This window comes from Falco punctatus (assembly GCF_963210335.1).
Source record: "Falco punctatus genome assembly, chromosome: 5".
NCBI classification, from domain to species: Eukaryota; Metazoa; Chordata; class Aves; order Falconiformes; family Falconidae; genus Falco; species Falco punctatus.
This window is the reverse complement of record NC_137584.1, coordinates 68,854,592-68,874,259: the sequence shown is the minus strand read 5'-3', so window position 1 is coordinate 68,874,259 and position 19,668 is coordinate 68,854,592. Positions and strand designations below refer to the sequence as shown.

The following is a 19,668-nucleotide window of genomic DNA, read 5'->3' as shown; positions in this document are numbered from 1 at the left end:
GCTCCTGGCAGGAACCGTGGCCTGTGGAAAGAAGCCCATGCCAGAGCAGGTTTTCGCTGAAGCCATTTGTGAAGAACTGCAATCCATGGGAAGGACACACATTAGAGAAGTTTGTGAAGGACTGTATTCCATGTAAGGGATCCCACACTGGAATAAGGGAAGAGAGTGAGGAGTAAGAAGCAGCAGAGAGAAAGCATTATAGACTTACCGCAGCACCCATTTCCCATCCCCCTGTGCTGCTCGGAGGAGGTAGAGAAGCTGGGAGTGAAGATGAGTCCAGCAAGAAGGGAGGAATGGAGGGAATCTGGTTTTAGATTTCTTCTTGTTTCTCACTATCCTGCTCTGATTTGATTAGTAATAAATTAAATTAATTTTCCCAAGTCGATTTTGCTTGTGAACTGAAATTGCTGAATAATCTCCCTGTCCTTACCTCGATCCACAAGGTTTTTTTCTCTTATTTTCTCCTCCTATCCTGTTGAGGAAGGGGACTGATAAAAGTGTCTTGGTGGGCACCTGGCAGACAGCCACAGTCAATCCACCACAGTAGGAAGTAAAGATGACTAAGACAGACTTTTACCAGTGGTATCCAGTGCAAGAACAAGAGGCAGTGGGCACAAACTGAAATAGAGGAACACAAGAAAAACACAAGAAAAAAAAACATTTATTGTGAGAGTAGCTGAACACTAAAACAGATTGCACAGGGAGGTTTTGGGCTCTCCATCCTTGGAGATATCCAAAACCCAACTGGACATGATCTGAAGCAACCCTTTTTAGCTAACCCTGTTTTATAGAGGGGATTGGATTAGATGGTCTGTAGAGCTCACTTCCAGCCTCAACTATTCTGTGATTCTGTGAAATACTAAGTTTTCTGAAGTTAAGTTTAAGTAGGACTTGTATTGCACAAGAATCACATCAGCTCTGTGCAGAAAGCCAGTTCACTCCTCAGTGTTCAGCTATTCACATGAGCCTACAGCTTGAGAATATAATTTTAAGATCTTTAAACAAAATTTAGAGGTAGAAAATCTAGGAAAAATAAGAGACTGTTCTTCTATGACTGGGAATGGTGCATTGTAAATATTTATATAGCAATATACCCATGTATATTTACCTCACTGCAGTACAGAAAACAGTTAAAATCTTGCAGAACAGCATCTGATGTTCTTAATACTCAGCAGTTCTTATAAAGTTCAAGATCATGTCTTGGTCTAATTTATTTATTTTTAAATAGAGAATATGTTCTTAGCCCTGAGAACATTGCTTGAAAGAACAAAACATTTCTAGAGGTAAATATTGTGAAAATTAAACTCTGGCTTGTGTCTACAAAGGCAAGAACTACTAATGCCTTAACATAACCAAAGCATATGGTAATGACTGACGTGAAGAGCAAATTCTAAAATAATAATAGTAATAATAATAATAGTTTGTAGAATAAATGCCCAGAACCAGCAGATATCTCTAGAGTACTCTTAAATGTCTGATCACAATGAATTATTAATATTTCCTGGTTTTGTTCTTTTTGCTGTGGAGACTGATCACTGACCTGCCTAGCCACATGCTGGATGCACTTGCCCAAGGACAATCTAATCACAGAAAATACAGAGGCAGCATGTGTTAAATCCCAACCCTAATCAAGGCTAAAGGGGAAAGGCCACAATTTCTACCATATTTGAAAAATTTAAAGCACTTATCAGCCCTCTGCAGGAGAGGACTCTCGTGGCTCTGCATTTGAAAGAGAATAATCACGTGGTTTTCAGCTCTCCTGGTTTAGGCTGTGATCATTTTTAAATGTGAAAGTAAAAGGCTACAAGCAAACATAAGAGTGCATATTAGAAGCAAATCACATTAAGTAAACTACTCAAGATGTACTCTGGGGTAAAGACTTGTAGCCTGTATTCATTTAATGCACAGAATAGCATAACAAATACAGGCATTGCAGATCAAGATGTGGTTCACTGTGATGAGCAGGTTGTTAAAAGCAGATAGACAGACATCTGAGAAAATGAACACTAAACAGATGATGAGAAGGCTTTTACCACTAATGCCTAAGACTTTCCTATGTGTGTCCTGTGAAAGACTTCCAGTTTCCCATTTTAAAAAAGTAGTTGGAACTACTTCTGATTGCAAACCCTAAGGAAAGTAGAAAGGACAGTTTTAAAACAGCCTTTTCCTCTTCAGATTCTTACCTGGTGTGGGACCACATTAATCTTTCTGGGTACCAGAAAAGTCACCTGAGGCTACAATGCTTATGCAGAATTTATCTAGAACTGGTAATTCAAGCAGAGGGGCAGCTGTCAGCTTCAGCAGCAGGAGGCTGCTGCCTGCAGTTGTATGCACAAGTAAAATTTTCTCCAAAATTGTGCAGCCTCTCTGCTGTGGTCTGGGCTCATTCTGCAGCATTTGAGAGGACAGGTGGATGCTAACTTCTGGCAGTGGTATATAAATGCCGTAGCTGGAGGCACATTCCCTCTCATATATATGAATCTGCTTTAACATAGGGGCAAGTTAATAAGCTTGCCGATTTGGGGAGGGGTATTTTATATCAAAATGAGTACAGTTGAATGGGATTATGATGGGCAAAGTCATGTGGGCTGCATGTATTCATTCCTTTATTAAAAAATACTAAAGAAAAAACATCACAACTATTTACAAGTAAAATTCCTCCTGTCATTAATTTAAACTGTACATGCTGTTGTCAGGCTGTTTGTCAGCAGGGCCATGCTGTAAGTGTAACAGAGATGGTAAGGCAAAATAGCAAAATATTTTCCTTCACTGAACTCTTGAACACATAAATGCTGTCATGGCCCACTATACACTTAGATATTACCACATATGAAAGGATGAGGAAGAACTGGAAGCAAGGCTGCGTACAGCCACTCCCAAAGTAGACTTGGGTATGATGCATAAACTAGAACATTAAGCACTCCTGAGACATTCAGATGAAATAATTTGGCTTCTTTCTTATGTCTTACTGAAATATGCATCTGGTGGATAAATGCAGATCATTTTCATAGTGGTGTAGAATCAAAAATACCTTCTCTTTTTTCTTACTGGCATACTCTTTCCAACATTAACAATACTAAATGTTCAATGCATTCCAATACTATGACTGAAGTCTTCTAGGATGTTGGAGTATCGTATAAGTAACATTTGGTGCTTCTTTATTAACGTTTTGCGTTTAGTGTAAAGCAGGTGACCCCTAGCTGTACCTGTGGGCTGTGTGCTCTGTAGGAGAGTGGGGTGGGAAACAATGAAAATCCAGACAGGAACAGCATAAGCAAGGGATAAAGCACTTGTACCATGGAGGAGGCCATTCTGCACATGCACAGAGGCAGAGCTGTGCGCTCCCGAGGCGCTTGCCAGAGAAGAGTCTGACGTGTCTGGGCTTTATATTCTTTTGAAGTGAAGGAAGAAAAACATTCAGCTCAGTCCCATACTAATCTAGATCTCAGAATAAAACAAGTAAATAATCTGTTTGTACTGTGACACCAAGAGCCTCAAACTCCTCCTCACAGTCTAAAAGACATTTCAGTACTTTGGAGACTCTGAAATGACCTCAGGATTTTCTTAAAGTGAGAAAGTCAAACACAGCATTTAGCAACAACATTCACAGCATGAAAAACAAAGCACTTACATGAATTAAAAAGTATTTTCGAAAAACAAGAGACCTTTTATTTTCTTCAATAAGATTGATTAATCTTCCAAGCCCTGTATAAGAACAGTTTGAATTTTTGTTTTTAATATTTCTCAGAAGTCTTAAATATTTTAAGGGACAGAAAAAGTACATTCTGAAAACAACTGTTATAAAATTGAAGCAAGTTCAAGTATTTATTTCCCTAGTGTTTCTAAGCACTAGATCTGAATAAATGCAATAACTTCCATCCTTCCCTCCCCAGATTATGCCAGTTTTAAGAGAAATTCTAGATTTTATCTTCCTAACAGTATTTAGAACTGTAATTTCTTTTACAAAAATTTAAGTCTTAACATACAAAATTATTTTTCACTTAGTTTTAAAGACCAATTATTCTGAAAATTTTAATAAAATCTAATAAAAATTAAACAATCTAATAAAGTATTGCAGTAATTTAGAGGGGTGGTTAAAACTATAACCGTAGCAACAAAGAATAAAAAAAGTTAAAAGTACTTTCTGTCTCTGTGTTGTCATGATTACAGGGCTATAATGGAAGATACAAAGGTTTATTTAATGAAATGTTTAAAAATGCATTAATTGTTCAGATCCTACCAATATTTGCCTCAATTTAAATAAAAATATTTACACATGTATAGAACAGCTTGGGTATTAAAATCTAACAAAAAGGTGACTGAAAGAGGATGTGACTGTCTTCATCTGTACATTAAAGGTTGTATCTCAGGGAAAGAGAAGATCTGTGTAAGCTATATTAGTGTATAAACAAATGAAAATCAGTTGATCATGACAGCATGCAATCATAACATTAGGGGGAGAAAACTTTCTAAAAATCAGAGCAGAAATGTTCTGGAAGAGGAAAAAAATAGTTCAGGAAAAACTAAAATCTGAGCTATAGTACTTCTAAGCTGACACAGAACTGACTTATGGAAGGAATTCAGTGTCGTGACGCCTATGGGTACAGCTATGTTAACAAGTAAGCTGGTAGAAATTAGGAGAAGGAGTAGATATGTGGATCAATGGAGCTGATGATGTGTAGTCAACATCCACAGTACACACATTTTGGGGGCTGGTGGTTTTGACTCTTTCTACCATTGTCCCAAGGACTGAATGACCAATAGCCGTTGCATGAACTGTACTCTTGGCATATATTTTCCAGCTTAATTTCATCTGAAAGTAATCCAGTTTGTGGTCTTTGATGCCCCTCCATGATGCAAACATTTGGGAGAGAGTTGAAACATATTTTGTGGAAAACGATGGATATCAGGGTCTCTCACCCCTTAATGTTGCATAATGGCGGTATTTATTCTTGTTGTATTAGTGGTGTAATCTTAAAAACATACATAAAAATACAATTTCTATCATTCTAATATACTTTCGTAATATAGATACAAATTAGAGCTAAAAAGAGACTGCAGGAAATGAATTCACAGAGGATTTCCAGATTTTTAAATGCATTTTTCTTTTAAAAAGTAACCTTACTTCACAAAATGAATATCTATTAAAAATATAGTTTTACATCTAAGCATTCCTTCTCCATTTTGACTGCACTTCATATTAAATGGATAATGCAAATCAAATACATTATACAACAGTAATTCCAAAAAGAACTATTAATGTATTTAATTTTTAAAATATAAAAATAGTGTATTTCAACATTTTCAGGACTCCCTTCTTCCTCTTATTCCCCCTGCCTTCAAAGGACGTACTGACAAAATGAAAATCAATTTTATGAAGCGTTTTGATCTTGGCAGAATTGCACTGTTCTGTGGAAAAAGGCCTGACTCAATTTTTGCCTAAACTTTTCTAATTACAACATTGAACTTGCATCACCATCCACAAATTATAAACTGTTTCTGATAAATCTTTATAAAAGGTATAACAGATCTAATCTGCAGATTAAAGCAGATTCCTGCTGCCCAGAGACCCATACCAACTCTTTCATAAACAGAGTTATTGAATCTCTAAAAGCCCTTTAAATTTATACAATGATAAATTAACATTATCTGTAAAAAGATAAATCAACATTTAAAAAAGCAATTAAATTACTATAATCCTAAAAAGGACAAAACTGATGAAATGCAAAAGCATCCTATATAGGAAAGTACATGCAAATAGACACTTACAGATAGGTCTGGTTAAAATGCTGCAGGATTTTAAGATTTTACTGGCATCACTGAGGCAGCACAATGCCTATTATTCCCTAAATTTACTTCAGTTACTGCTCAGAGAACAGCTGAATTGTTTGAAATTTGATGTGAGGAAGAAGGAAAAGAAAATAAGTGTTGATAATCCTTCCTGGAAGATAAACAGATTACTTTGAAAGAAATCCTTTCTAAGTTCATCTCAATTTTAATTTCTGCAGCAAAACAAATCATATCATATCATATGTCAAAGACATATGTATGAGCTTTTCTGAAAAGACTTATAAACCTCAGTGGAAAAAACATAATTGTTTTACTTTCCTTAATCAGACCAGCATCCAGCATCCCTCTGTGATACATCATGTTGCTTCTGTAACACACCCTCTGTCCCTGCCTCTGGCTTCTGCCTCACCGTGACAGAACTCTGCTGATAACCTAAGACAGGCAGAATTGTACATTAATCATGGACTAACACCTAAAAAAAAAATAATCTTATTTACATTTGATCTGATAATTATTTAATTGTAAGTTGTATTACTTGTTTGCTTACAGTACTTATTAATTACTATAGTTTTAATATTGATAAGTAGAGAATTCACACAGCTGGACTCTGTGTCATCACATAGTAGGAAAAGCCTGTAAACCCAATACACCTACTTAAAGTGATTTTATTATTTTACTAGTAGCTAAATGCTGCCATTAACATTAAATGAAGGCCCTCAACTGACCTTCTTCCATTCTGGATCTCTAAAACATATGGACTCCTGTTCAAAAGCCACATGCGGTGGGACTGAAAGGTGAAAAGTAATTCTATGCATCAAGCTCAGTTTTGTAATTCAGCTGGCGGAGAGGATAGGTGTGGTTGAAGTGCTCTTTCAGGTATGCTGTTCTGCTTTTCACAGAAATGAAAAGCAACATGGCAACCAGATCTGTGTCCACAAGAACATGAACAAAGCCTGCCTGTTTTTTTCTGGTTTACACCAAAAAAACACCTCTGTTTATTCCATTAATTTTTCTATGGCAGAAGACAGTAATCTGGAATAGCTGTCACAATTTAGTTTCTTTCTTGACAGAAAAAGAGAGTAGGTTAACACCAAGAGCATGGCTCCATGACACTTTATCCCTCTCTAGTATTTTCACCATGTAACAGAAATCTACCTGTGGAGTAATGCGTCTATATCATATAAAGGCTTGTGGAACAGCTTATATTTTTCCCCTGTGGTATTCCCATGTATAGGTGTCTGATTCGCTACTCTGGTGCTCAATACTATGACAAAAGTATGCTGTTATTGCCTAGGTGGAACATTTTAAATAGTTTTCATTTTCTCAGTTAGCAAAGGTATGGAGTTACAGGCTAAGGTGTGGATACATTAAAGCCAATGCTGAAACATCATTTTGGAAACACTTCTTTCCAGAAATAGACCCAAACAAACTTTGAACTTCAGAAATGTCCCTTTTGTGTTGCTCAAACTTCTCCCATCTGTTACATTAAAACTTAAAAGGGTAGGGATACTGTGGGCATACCACTAAACTTGCCTATGCTAGCACCGGTCCCATGAGATGAGCCTTCCAAAAATTCTTTAGTGCCCTTTGAATTCATCAAAGGCTAAGAGCACTCATCTTTCTGCCTCTGCCCGAGAAGTTAGCAAATGCATGAACAATGATCACAGCTAATCAGCAATGTTCACTTTCATAGCTGTGCATCCCAGGCATTGCACACCTATTTCATATTCTAAGCTGGACAGATCTAAAATGTATAGGTTTTGTCTTGCTGATTTTGTAGTCTGTTTTTCTGCTAGCCTACAGTTTTACTCTAACTACTTCATAATTTATTAATACCACTTTTCTCTAATCCTGATTCAGCAAACGCAGGAGCGTAGCCTTCATTCAAGCAAAAGTCACAGTAGTCCAAGATTTCTGTTAAACTCTGCACCTACAAAAAATAAGTTTTAAAAAACTCATGGTAGAATTAGATTTAGACTTGGGGGCTTGGGGCTCATTATTCAATAGTTATTGAGGAAGAAGTATGATTTTAAACCAAAATGAACTCTGGGGATCTAATAATTATCTTATTTCTGGTATGACTGTGGAAAGCTATTACACACCAGCCTATTATACTTCTTTGTACACCATTCCACACTTACTGAAAGTCATGTACTTTTTTATGCAAAGAAAAACTCTTAAGCAGATGCATTGAAAAAGAACAGATGCGTTCACAAAACAAATTTTCCATGCTCTGTTTTCCACTATGTATGTTTGTTTGTTTACGGAAGTAGGAGGCATAATTCAGGCAACGGATGGTAAAGGACCTGACTATCCATACAAATCATATCTGTTTAAACATTGACTGGAAAGGACAATGCATTTTAAGGGATTTTCTTGGGTCTCTTTCTATGCCTATAGAATTTCTATAACCTTCTGCAAAAATCAATAGGCTTCACACCCTCCAGTCACCTTTATGGGGTGAAACTTGCAGTTGGTCTTAGGAATCTCACTCCTGTACTCCTGCTAGTACTGAAGGGCAAGAGACCACCTACCCTACAGGTCCTGCTTAGAGAAAGCTTTCATATAAGGAGATGAACCTAGGTGAACATATCTTACTATTAATTAAGGCTTCTGTTACCCTAAAAATGAATTCTTGAAATAAAACATTTTCTTCAATATGCACGAGAAATCAATAACTACATTCTAAAGCTTTTGAGTGAAACTTCTGAACATTAGCTTTTTTCAAAACTGTTTCACCAGATCCTGGCATTTGTTCACAGGAAAAGGGAAGATATATTTTCTCTATTTTTACTGGTTATGTCTTTTCTAAAGAAAGCATGCAACTAGATATCTAGATATCTAGATATCTAGATAAAAGATATCTGTCAGAAACTCCAAAGAAAGCCTTCCACTCTGCCATTTACTGAGAAATTCTATGTTCTGCATTCATTTTACAATATCATTAGTTAAAAAGATTAAGTTTAGTTTAATATCCCTTATGGTTTCCTGCAGTCACATAGTAATTCATTACCCTCTGCAATGTTTTCTGATTGATGCTATGAGGCACAATAGGCCAGATTAATCAAAGAGATAACAAGTAGATTTTAATTTCTTGAATATTAATGAATAAGCGGAACTCCGATTCATTGACATTCAAAAAAACAGATAAAGAACCAGCAGAAAATCTGTAGTAAAGGATAACTGGCACCCAAGTTCTGCCTTTAAATTAAAGCTGGCAAAAAACATTTCTAGATAACAGCAGAGTTAAATATTTATGAAGTACAGTTTGTTTAATAACAATCTATATCAACAATATATTAAAACAACAATTAGAAATATAATTATGTACACATTTTCATATTTTAATAACTAGGAATATAATCTATACAACAGTGGCCAGTTTGCAGCTGATAAGCATTGCCTCAGTACAATGTTTCCTACAACTTCTATTTTGGCAGAGAAGACAGCACAACTTTACTTCTTTTTCAAGCAACAACTCAGAAGATACTCAAAAGGTCTTTTATCTTAGGTAAACCAGGAAACAGATAAGGAATATGTACACAGATTAAATATGATGTCCAAATTCCTAACTTGGACAGGCACATTTTGAAACCACAAGAAGATCGCAACACATCTTTAGGAACTTCCTTCCACTCTCACTGATTTCAGTCTGGCCTTTCTGCTAGCAGGTATACACAAAATATCCCAAGCTTTCAGTTCTCAGATTATTTCCTTCATCTGCTTAACTCCATTCAAAGTCATTCTCAGCCTGCACAACAGACTGCTGCAGAAAGGTCTGTTCTGGCTGGATTGGGCTCCTGTATCCCACCAGTCGGACAATGATCCAGCTGCATCTATACCTCTAAACGAGTTCCAGGGAACATCCCGGAGCACTGCTAGTCATTTGTCAACACTTGCATTTTTAAAAATGGTCTTCAGACAAAATTTTCCCAAAGTCAGCACAGCCCACGTTGTAATCCTAACAGGTGAGAACTACCCTCAGGGACAGAGAACAGTCATGAACGCATTCAATTTCTTAGTATGAATATAGACATATGGGCCAGGAACTTGCACCTTATCCTCTTTAATTCCAAGAGAAATTCTTAAGCACCTAGATATTATAAATGCCAGGCAGTGTGCATCTGAAGTTCTATTTTGACTTTCTTTTAACCTTATTAATATTTAATTATGTAGCTTGCATAGAAATTAATCAGGAAAAAAATGCAATGTGAGAATCCACTGATCTAATGGTTTGGGCATGTGGGAAAAAATGGAATTACATCTTCCCTGCACAGCCAAATCAGGGTTTTGAAAATATCCTTTTGGAGTGTAAACTGTGTGTGCTGACATTAAGTTGTTAGTTACTCCTGCCCTAGGTATTTTAAACTGGGATATTTTCACTGTGTCTATACAGAGGAGTACAAACAAAAGTAGATCAGGCTCAATGTGCCAGGCTCACCACCTATGAACCCAGAGCATTCATATCTATTTGCATTAGCCACTAGATATCTCCCATTTTGAGGCTGACACTTTCTGTGAACCCTTATTCTCAGGTAATGACTTCTGTTATGAACCATTTAAGGATAAACGCACCAGACTGTGCAGCACTTGCTGTAACACAAGGAGTCCACAGGTTAGGGTTTGCAGCAGTGGGCGCAATGCAGCCAGTTCTCCACAGTTGTTTTAAGTATATCTACCAATGCTTTGACTTTCAGAGATGGTGATTATACACAAATCACAATGTAAGTAGATTAAAAGTCAAAACAGAAACAGGAGTTTGCCAGCCCTCCTGTAAAACAACATCTGTATATCACACAGTTGAAATACATAGTTGCTGATGTGAAACATTAAACACCTACCATCCAAAATTTTAGTCACAGAAAGTAATGGTCTATGAAAATCAAACACACATAAGTGAAAAATAGATATTTGTGTATGGTGACAGAAAATTAGCTACATGGAAGTTACAAAACCATTCGTGAAATACTTTGCAGTATGGTTATGATATCTGGCTATGAAAAGTGAATTAACCATTTAAAAAGTTGTGGATTAACTTAATCAATTTACATATTAGACATTTGTAGTTTCCAATCTCACAAAAAACCAGTAACACCACAAAAAGTAGGTTTTATGATAACCAAATATTTTCAGTAATAAAAAAAATCATGTCAGAGCAGAAATCCATCTCTTCAAAATGAGCAGTTCTTTTCAGTTGCCTTTCTGGTTTTGCTTAAGAATCCCATCTTAGCCCGCATTAGGAAAAGTGCTTCAAAAAATTCACTGCAATAAAAATAAGTGCCCTGCAGCAATCACTCCATATGCTGGTTTTTGAAAACTAGTAATATATTTTTAATGTGTTAATGTATGTTACCAAGTTCTGTTCAAGTTGCCTCTTTGTTGCTTTGCAGTCCATAAAAAATTTCACATGTATTCTGTGATGGACATATTTGGCAGTTCTCTTCACATTTTTATTTCAAAACCTTTGTAATAACCACTAGTCAGATATTTAAAACTATTTCTATGATAAAGTTACAAAAAAATGTGGAAGAACATAGCGTAAAATCCATTATTTTTAGGTTGGGATTACCTGGAACCTCTAGGAAGAAACTGTATTTGGGTTCTAGTTCATCTAACTGGCATGTTTAATAATAAAATGCAAGAAGTGTGCTCTGAAATTTGCACTATTGCAAGGTATTCTGAAAGGACTAAAAAGCTGGTAGGATTAGGATCTGAGAAGACAAAGCCCTGTTAGTGTGGGGAGGCATCAGTGAATTGCTAAATGCTATTTTGGGTTAAAGGTAAATGTGATAGGTGAAGAGAACATGTTGACAACCAAGAGGTAATGAAAAAAACATTTCCAACATTTGCAGTCCAATAAAAGGTTTACAAAGAGACAACCCTGTAAATATTTTTTAAAATGTAATTTTTTAAATGAGATTTTTAAAAGTTCAAGTATCCATTCTATGCCAGTTTTCCAAATCTCACGTATAATTTGTGAATATTCTTTCACTGTCCATTGAGTTCTGACTGGCCCAAGGAATTGTTTCCCATTTTACTTATACATGTCTACTGCTAATGAGCTTAATATTTTGAAGAAATTCTACATGAAGAAAATTAGAAGGAAACCTTTCACTTTAACCTGAGTCAAAATACTTAATTTCAAACTGAAAGGAGTCGCTCCTATATCTATCACTTTACTTTGTCGTTGTAGAATTTTTGAGGAAGATTATATCTCATAGACATGCTATCACATTTCCCACTGACTATATAGTACCCCCGAATTTTAAGCATAATAAATCAACAACGCACCATGGGAAATACAGTTTAGTCTGTAGTATGAGACATGAAGGACCCAGAATTAAAATTCCCATCAGGAACACCAACAGCTCTGGCAAACACAGACCATTTCCAAGCGTATAAGTTAAAATATTTTTGTTCCATGCACTGTTGCTCTGTTTCAACTCTTGCCTTAAATCAGGGTAAAAACATACAAGGAAACACCATATTTTAATACTACACATGCGTCTGCTTTGTTTGAGTGACTCCAACACTTAGTTTTCCCTTCTGTACGCAGATATTACCATATCTGTTTACTAACCTGGAGCTGATATGCATTATCTCTTTCTCCTTTATTCAATTTCATTTTTCTGCACATTTTCTTTCCCTGTTCAAACCAACCCTGCACCTATATATATATTGTTCCCCTTTTGGTTTCTTCTGTCTTTCCAGATTCCCATTTTGGTGCCTTTTTTTTCTCCTTGGCATATCCACTTCTCTTATAACTTTTCCCATATCTCTTTCTCTACTATGTCACTCCTTACAGTTTTGTTATTCTTTACCAGCTCCAGGATCTGACATTTTTCCACTTGGTCCAAGTTGAAAAGCTGATTGATTGACATCCAGAATTTGAGATAGAAATGCCAGAATATGCCAGTATTTTTCAGGACAGACAGTAACAACAATGACCATCTGAGCATCCAGATTTTTTCTAGAAGAGGTGTCTCGATTCTTTGAACAGCATTTCAATAATCTGCAGAATCAGTCATTAATCTGTATATTGAGCTCTTGCAAAGTTCAGATTTAATGAGCGTTGACTTACAAACAATTAGAAAACTGTGAAGAATAAATGGAACTGAATTATTGGAGTTCATACATTTTGAAAATTGAATCTGATTATCATAACAATGCTAATGTTAGTTACCTCACAGTGAAGAAAGATACTTTCAATAGAATTCAACAAAAGCCTTCCTAAGCACATAATAGCTCTGTTGCAGATCTCTTCTAGTTTAAAAATTGACCTTTTCTTTCAATCTGAAAGATGCTTATCATCAAGATAATTTTTTTTTAAGAAATCTGAAACTTTGTATAGTGTTACACTACAATATAAACTGTGTCAGGTACTTAAAGCACCCAAATAGTAAAATCCTGATAGAACTCTCACTAAATGGCAACTTTTCAAGGATAATAAGATTCTTGTCATATTTCTTGATGAAAGAGTATGAAAAATGTGCTGTTCAATAAATGAATATCTCAAGTCCTTTCAATTTTTTAATTTTAAAAAGTGCTGGTGGCAGAATCCATAAATCTACAGGAACATTTGGGGCAGCAGCCACACACAGTGGTCCAAAAATATCAGTCCTGAAGTAAATGGGCATGTCTCTATTGGCATATAGGGAACATATTTATTCTTGTAAGTGTAGAATTTTATCTTACGTCTTCTTTACACCAAAGGCTAACCTTAAGGAATGACATATTAATTTTTCACCTGTCATGAATATTTACTGATTTCCCAGAGGCCACAGTGACAAGATATGATTCCATAAATCATTCTTTCTAATGGGTCTATTTTCAGTTGCACCACTGATAAACTAACAAAAGAAATTAGTATGAGAAAAACTAAGACAGTAGAAGAGATTGAAATAGCCTTTTATAGTCAACATATTTACTTTAACCCAATCTAGGATATGAGTGGTTTTAAAGTTCATTAACTCTAAAAAGCATTTATATGTTTTGATTTCTGATTCTTCACATGTGTTCCCAGGATGACACTTAGTAAGCAACCCAGTATGGCTAAAGACCTAATCACCTTCTGTAAGTGAAATTCTTGGTTTCAAAAGAGAAGCAGAAGACTTCAGGAGTAAGAGGTCTCAATTTTCTTCAGGGCTGATAACCCAGAAATTCTAAATAAAACTATTTTAGAGAAGAAAAATCATGTTGAGAAGAGCTCCAATAGATAATAAAAAAACTTTTAAAGAAAGGTATGAGATACATACAGGGGACCAACAAGAAAATAGAATCCAAGCTGATCATCAAAGAAATTCCTGCACTTCATTTGTTCAGGAAGAATAGAAATAAACTGAGACTGTGAAAAATAAGACTGAAGCACAAAATAACAATGGAAATCAAAGCAAATAGGAAGAGTTTTTTCTCTTGCATTGAGAAGGAGAGTGCAAAGAAAGAAGAAAAATGGATGGACAGAGGGAAAATAATCTAGATATGGTTCAAAGATTTTTTTTTTTCATTTTTTTTCCTCTTCACATCTATTGTGTTTCAACTTGGAGCAGTCACTAAAATGTCGATTTTGCTTCCCAAGAATACTCAATTTTTTCTTGAAGGACAAGGTTTTTCAGTTGCTGCTGATTCATGTGATGAGTAATGATCCATTCAAAACCCCTATTCAGAAATAAGTGGGATATTGTAAACATGCAGTGAAATTCATCACTACAAGGTACAAGCACAGTTAAGCATTTGTTTGGCAAAATCAAAACTCAAAAGTTTGTACACGTAGGTTTTCAAAGTAACAAAAGTTTAAACAGAGCACCCAGAAAACATGATTCTTCAATGAGCAATTTTGCTGCTGGTGGTTGATCAAGAAGAAAGAAACTGAGCTCCAGAAAGAGTGGCCATGAGCAAAGGAACGTTAAATATGTGTTCCCAGCAAAGAAGGACTTTTTATGCAGCTATATGGCCACTTGCTCTTCCAAGTGATGCATATGGAAAGGGGAGTTTTGAGGTTAAACATCATACAGGTACACTTTGGAAACGTCAACATTCACAAATGAAAAGGGGAGAGGTAGGAGCAACCTCTTTCTGAAAAGGAAAGAAGGGGCAAAACATAGCTTTTTTTGCTTGCTCATTCAGAAGGCAAGATAGTTCATTTCTCTCACATCCGTAGGACTAAACTATTTTCATTATGGCATACTGAGATTCAAAGTTTTACTTTTGGTGCAAAAAGAAATTCAGATAAAAAGATTTTTTTCCTCAGGAAAATAATATCTATTAAAGAAATTTCTACTCTTTTTTTCTTTAACAAATTTACAGATGCACATATAGAAATGCTGTCACCTCTTATAAATAACTATATTTTTCCTTTGCAAGAGTGACATTAAAATGGAATAGTAATTGATAATCAAGGGTTTGCTTACTTACATTATCCATACTAAAATGACTCTATTTCTGGTGCTGGACTCCCATGGACTTCCTCCTGTCTTCAACAACGTTGCCAATAGGAACAGCTACCTTTGCAAGGGGCTTAGGGCACTGTATGGCTATAGGAAGTCCTGACCTGATTAAGGGCATTGTTAATGTTACTTGAGTAAAAGCAACAAAAACCTCAAATCAGACTATGGTGAATCAGCTTGAAAGACTGAAAAAATAGATGTTGCAAAATGTTTAATTGCCTCTAAATATGGCCCAAGCGTATGTCTTAGTACCAGAAAAATAAGCACTCTTATGTTCTTTCTAGCACAAAACATTTTGGGGTATACTGTCTAAAGTAATTTAACTAACAAGGGCCAACACCTGTCTAAGCACAAGTGTATCTACTGGGTCAGAAATGACACCTCATGCCTTTTACCACATGCTGAGGGGACACAGTAGTGGAGGTGGCAGGGAAACATCTGAGGGGGTAAGTTGCTCGTGTGATGTGCTGTTCCACATTGTTTCGTAAGATGCACATTGACATGGCAGTCAACGCCTCTGTATCTCCTCCTGAAAACTACCCCTATGTATTTGCTGCAGGAATGCAATGCAATGACTATAGTAGCTCAGTGTAAAATGTATGGGTCAATAAATTTGTCATGACTACTTTATAGCTAGAGGAATACAGAAAGAGAGAACAACTGCTGTCACCTGGGCAATGCTGTGAAGGTTCCTTCTTTCAGTGAAGCAGAGTATATGAGGCGTCTGTATGTGTAGGAATGGGGAATTTTCGCCTGTTTGGGGGCACAGAGATTTCAGCTCTGCATGAAATAGCTCCCACAAAACTTTCCCACAAGTTGCTACTATTTAAGGAGAGCCCCTTGGCGCACAAATTGGAACAGCAGATCTTGCAACTGAACTTTAATTTTTGGTAGAATATTTGAAATTATTTTAAGCAAGATCAGGCAGGACACAATTAAAGCGATCCCATTCCTGGCGGTGCCCATCTGCAGTCAGCATAACCGCTGCACTGGTGCCTCTGCCAGCTGGTAATGACGCTCCAGCATTCACGCTCACAACCTGACTCCAACGTGCTTCCTTGCTTCAACATGATAGCTGCTCAGAAATGAAATGCATGTCTCCGTCTCTCTCCTTTTTTATGTCTCCCTCATTTATCTCCATTTTAAGAGCCAATAATGAGATGAATTAAGTGGTGATGCCCTTTCATTTTTCCTCATTAGGGCTGCTGGCTATTTCAGCCTTAGCCTGCTGAAGAATTACTTCAGGGATGCAGCCATCTTGCAATTCCTCTTCATTAAACTGAAGGAAGTAAAAGTATGTAAAAATCACATTGTCCCTGTTGTGTCAGCAGTCTGGATGAAGAATTTAATGGTTATAAATGGGCTCTCTCTTATAAAAATACCTCATATGTGCAAAGGTAAATATAACTTTATAACATTGTATAGGCTTTGCTTTTGTATATCTCCTAGAATGCTGCCTAAAACTTTAGGGATTGTCCAGATTTTCTGCGACTGATGAAAATTTATTTGTTTTCTCAATTTTAAAATGTGAAGAGGGGTTATACTTATTCAGCACATGGAAGGATGAGAAACTCAAATGTATCTACACTTTTCTCACATTTGAATTCCATTTCTGTCTCTAGCACTTTTTTCCACAGACAGCACAAGAAGAGCCATCTGACTCACTCTTAGCTCTGCTACATTCCTGCTGACACTACAGTTAGACACAAGTATTGAAAGTGGATTATTTTCCTGTTACAAAGATAGTGTTTCATCAAAACAGATATTTTGGAAATAATGGCTGTTTGGAGAACATTTTTCTACAAGTCAGTTGAAAAATAACATTTCAGTTTTTCAAAACAAGCTTTTCAAATTCAAACCAGTTGTTTCATTCGTGATTTATTAACTTGCCTTGAGTGGTTTACAGTAAAAAGTTTTAAAACATTAAAAGTTAAAAGATGTTATTATAAACAAATGATGTCAAAACATAATTTTTTGTGTTTCTTCAGTTCTGGTGTTCTGGGGGTTCCTATGGAAATACCAGCCCACATTAATTAATAAAAATAATTCAAAAATAGCTGAAATAAAGGATTTTCTGAGAAAACTTAAAATGTCAGTACATTCTTATCACACTCAGAAGTAGCACAGTCATGTATCACACTCCACTGGGAAAAAATACATCCAAATTTTAATACAAGCTTTAAACCACAGCATCTTATCATACTGTCAACATGAAAAGAAAATTTATGTTTTATATTCTTGCTCTTACATAATTGTTTTAATGTTACTGTTCTAACACAATGAGAAAGGAATAATTTTGAAGTATTTAAATAGAAGTACAAAATTAATAAAAACATAATAGAATCTAACATGTAACATAATTAACGCAGCTGAATGACATTGCATTTATTTGTGTTTAAAGTGTCTTAGTGTTTCCTGTGTTTTTTGCAAAGAAAAACTAAGTGGGAGAAGAGATAAAGTTAAAACCAATAAAAAATCCTTCCTCCCTCCAGATAGGTGCTGTGATCTTATTCCCTGTATGAGTTGTAACTGTAACTAAGGTGCAAAGCTGGCAGTGAGAACTGCTTTTGTTGCCTTCCCTTGCAATGCCAATTGGGCACTGGAGTTGTGGTGCTGGGCTACCTTGAAGAGGAGAGGTTTTCTTATCATCAGGCTCCCTGTCTTCTCTGTTCCTCCATAAGTATTATCTTTGATAATAAGCAGAGATGACCACTCACAGCCTAACAGGTCATGGTACAAGTCTTTATTACTCTACACAGAGAACATACTTCTCTGCTCATTAGTGTCGCTTTGGGAGAAGAAAAGATGAGTCTCTTGCTGTCATTACCAGGGAAGAGCTGAGCAACACTGCAGTCCTGCACCCAAATGGATGCTCAAGTTGCATGAAGCTTATGCCGCTAAACCCTGCCACGTTCACCTAAACACAAGTCAGTGACACTGTCTAGAGGTGAGCACAGGAAGAAAATCCCACTTTCCTGAGAAACAGTGTTGTGGCTACACACCCTAGCATGTTTAGGAGTTAGTGCTGGCCCTGTCCTCACCCTCCACAATGCCTAACTGAAGACTCACACTTCATTTTGAAACAATATTTACGAAATACTGTTCACAGTTTATTACTTCAGCTTTCATAAAGATTATCCTGCCTTCCAGTGTCTAACAGGAACAAACAAGAGAGATTAGGAAAGCACTTCCATTGCAAAAGAAGAAAAATAAAGCCAACCATCATTACTTCTAATTAATCTATACCATTATTATAAATTATAGGACTATGTCACTACAAGCTGTTGTTTCATACCAAATATTATTTGCATATTTTGATTTCTTATTTATAGCCACCAGAATTTAACTAATTTAAAATTTCATACCATAGATAAGAATCTAGTTTGAAATATAGGCATACTTAAGCTTCATAATTTGGGACTACAGCAGTAAAAAGCAACCTGAAGTATTTTCTTCTTTTCTGCAGATGGACCCCAAAATCATGCAAAGATTTCACATACCTTAGAGCAATAAACTTTTTTTTTTAAAAAAACCTTAACTATTGGAAATGGCATTGTAAGGTAGTAACATCCACAGCCATTTCACAAATGTTTGGCTTTTTTAGGTTTCTTTTGTTACGGCGCTAAATCTAGGCAGCAATATTAGTCACTAGCATTGGTCACAATCACAAAGAAATATAGACCCACATAATTTCCTAAGTCTAAATCAGGATAACTAAACACAAACTCTGTCTTTTCAGAGCTAAAACCCAGCAGCTGTTAAATCCAGGATGCATAAAGATTCTTCAGGCATCTGCATTTCCACTAGTAAAGAAAAAATAAAAACAAAACAAAAAAACCTAAAACTTCAATAGTTAGAATCAATGACAACTACACAAGTCCTGACAACATTAGGCTCTTCATTCTTTAAAATGTAGTTAAATATGTGAGGCAACTCTTTCCTTACCTTGCCTGCAAAAACACTTTCAGCTCACCCACTTCAAAATGAGGGCTGCACAAAACACATAGCAGAGGTGGATAACACTCTTATACTTTATATCTCAGGTGGTCATCCCATGGAGTGTAACAGGTGAACAAACTTACTCGCTACTTCTTTCAAACTCAAGCAGGAGATATAACCCTGATGCTTGGTGTGTTTTACTGGGAAAGTTCTTTTCAAGTCCACATCTCTATTCAATTTCAAGAAAAGAGTGCCTAAATCCTTACCTTCTCAGCCCACTTGAAGATTGTTCATTCCAATCTGTCCTTTCCTACATAGATCCTGTTTGCAGAAGAGCAACTCTCAAGCTGCAGTGATTTCAATTGTCTAGTCACCAGCTGAGATCAGCTTCATTTCAGTTAATGCAGGAGTCCATAGCAAGTTTTTCAGGTCTCTTACTACTTTGTATTAATTTATAGTAAATAGGATAAAATAGACACCAAGCAAGGATACTTCA

At 36.1% G+C, this 19,668-nt stretch overlaps 1 long non-coding RNA gene across 1 annotated transcript in view; it reads right to left on the bottom strand.

Annotated features, from left to right (window-relative positions):
• LOC308064508 overlaps positions 1 to 19,668 on the bottom strand; it is a 35,376-nt gene that overhangs the window by 14,135 nt on the left and 1,573 nt on the right. Inside the window, exon 2 of the long non-coding RNA XR_013928416.1 lies at positions 1 to 19,668. This exon is cut by the window's left edge and continues 14,135 nt beyond it. This is a non-coding gene — a long non-coding RNA (uncharacterized lncRNA).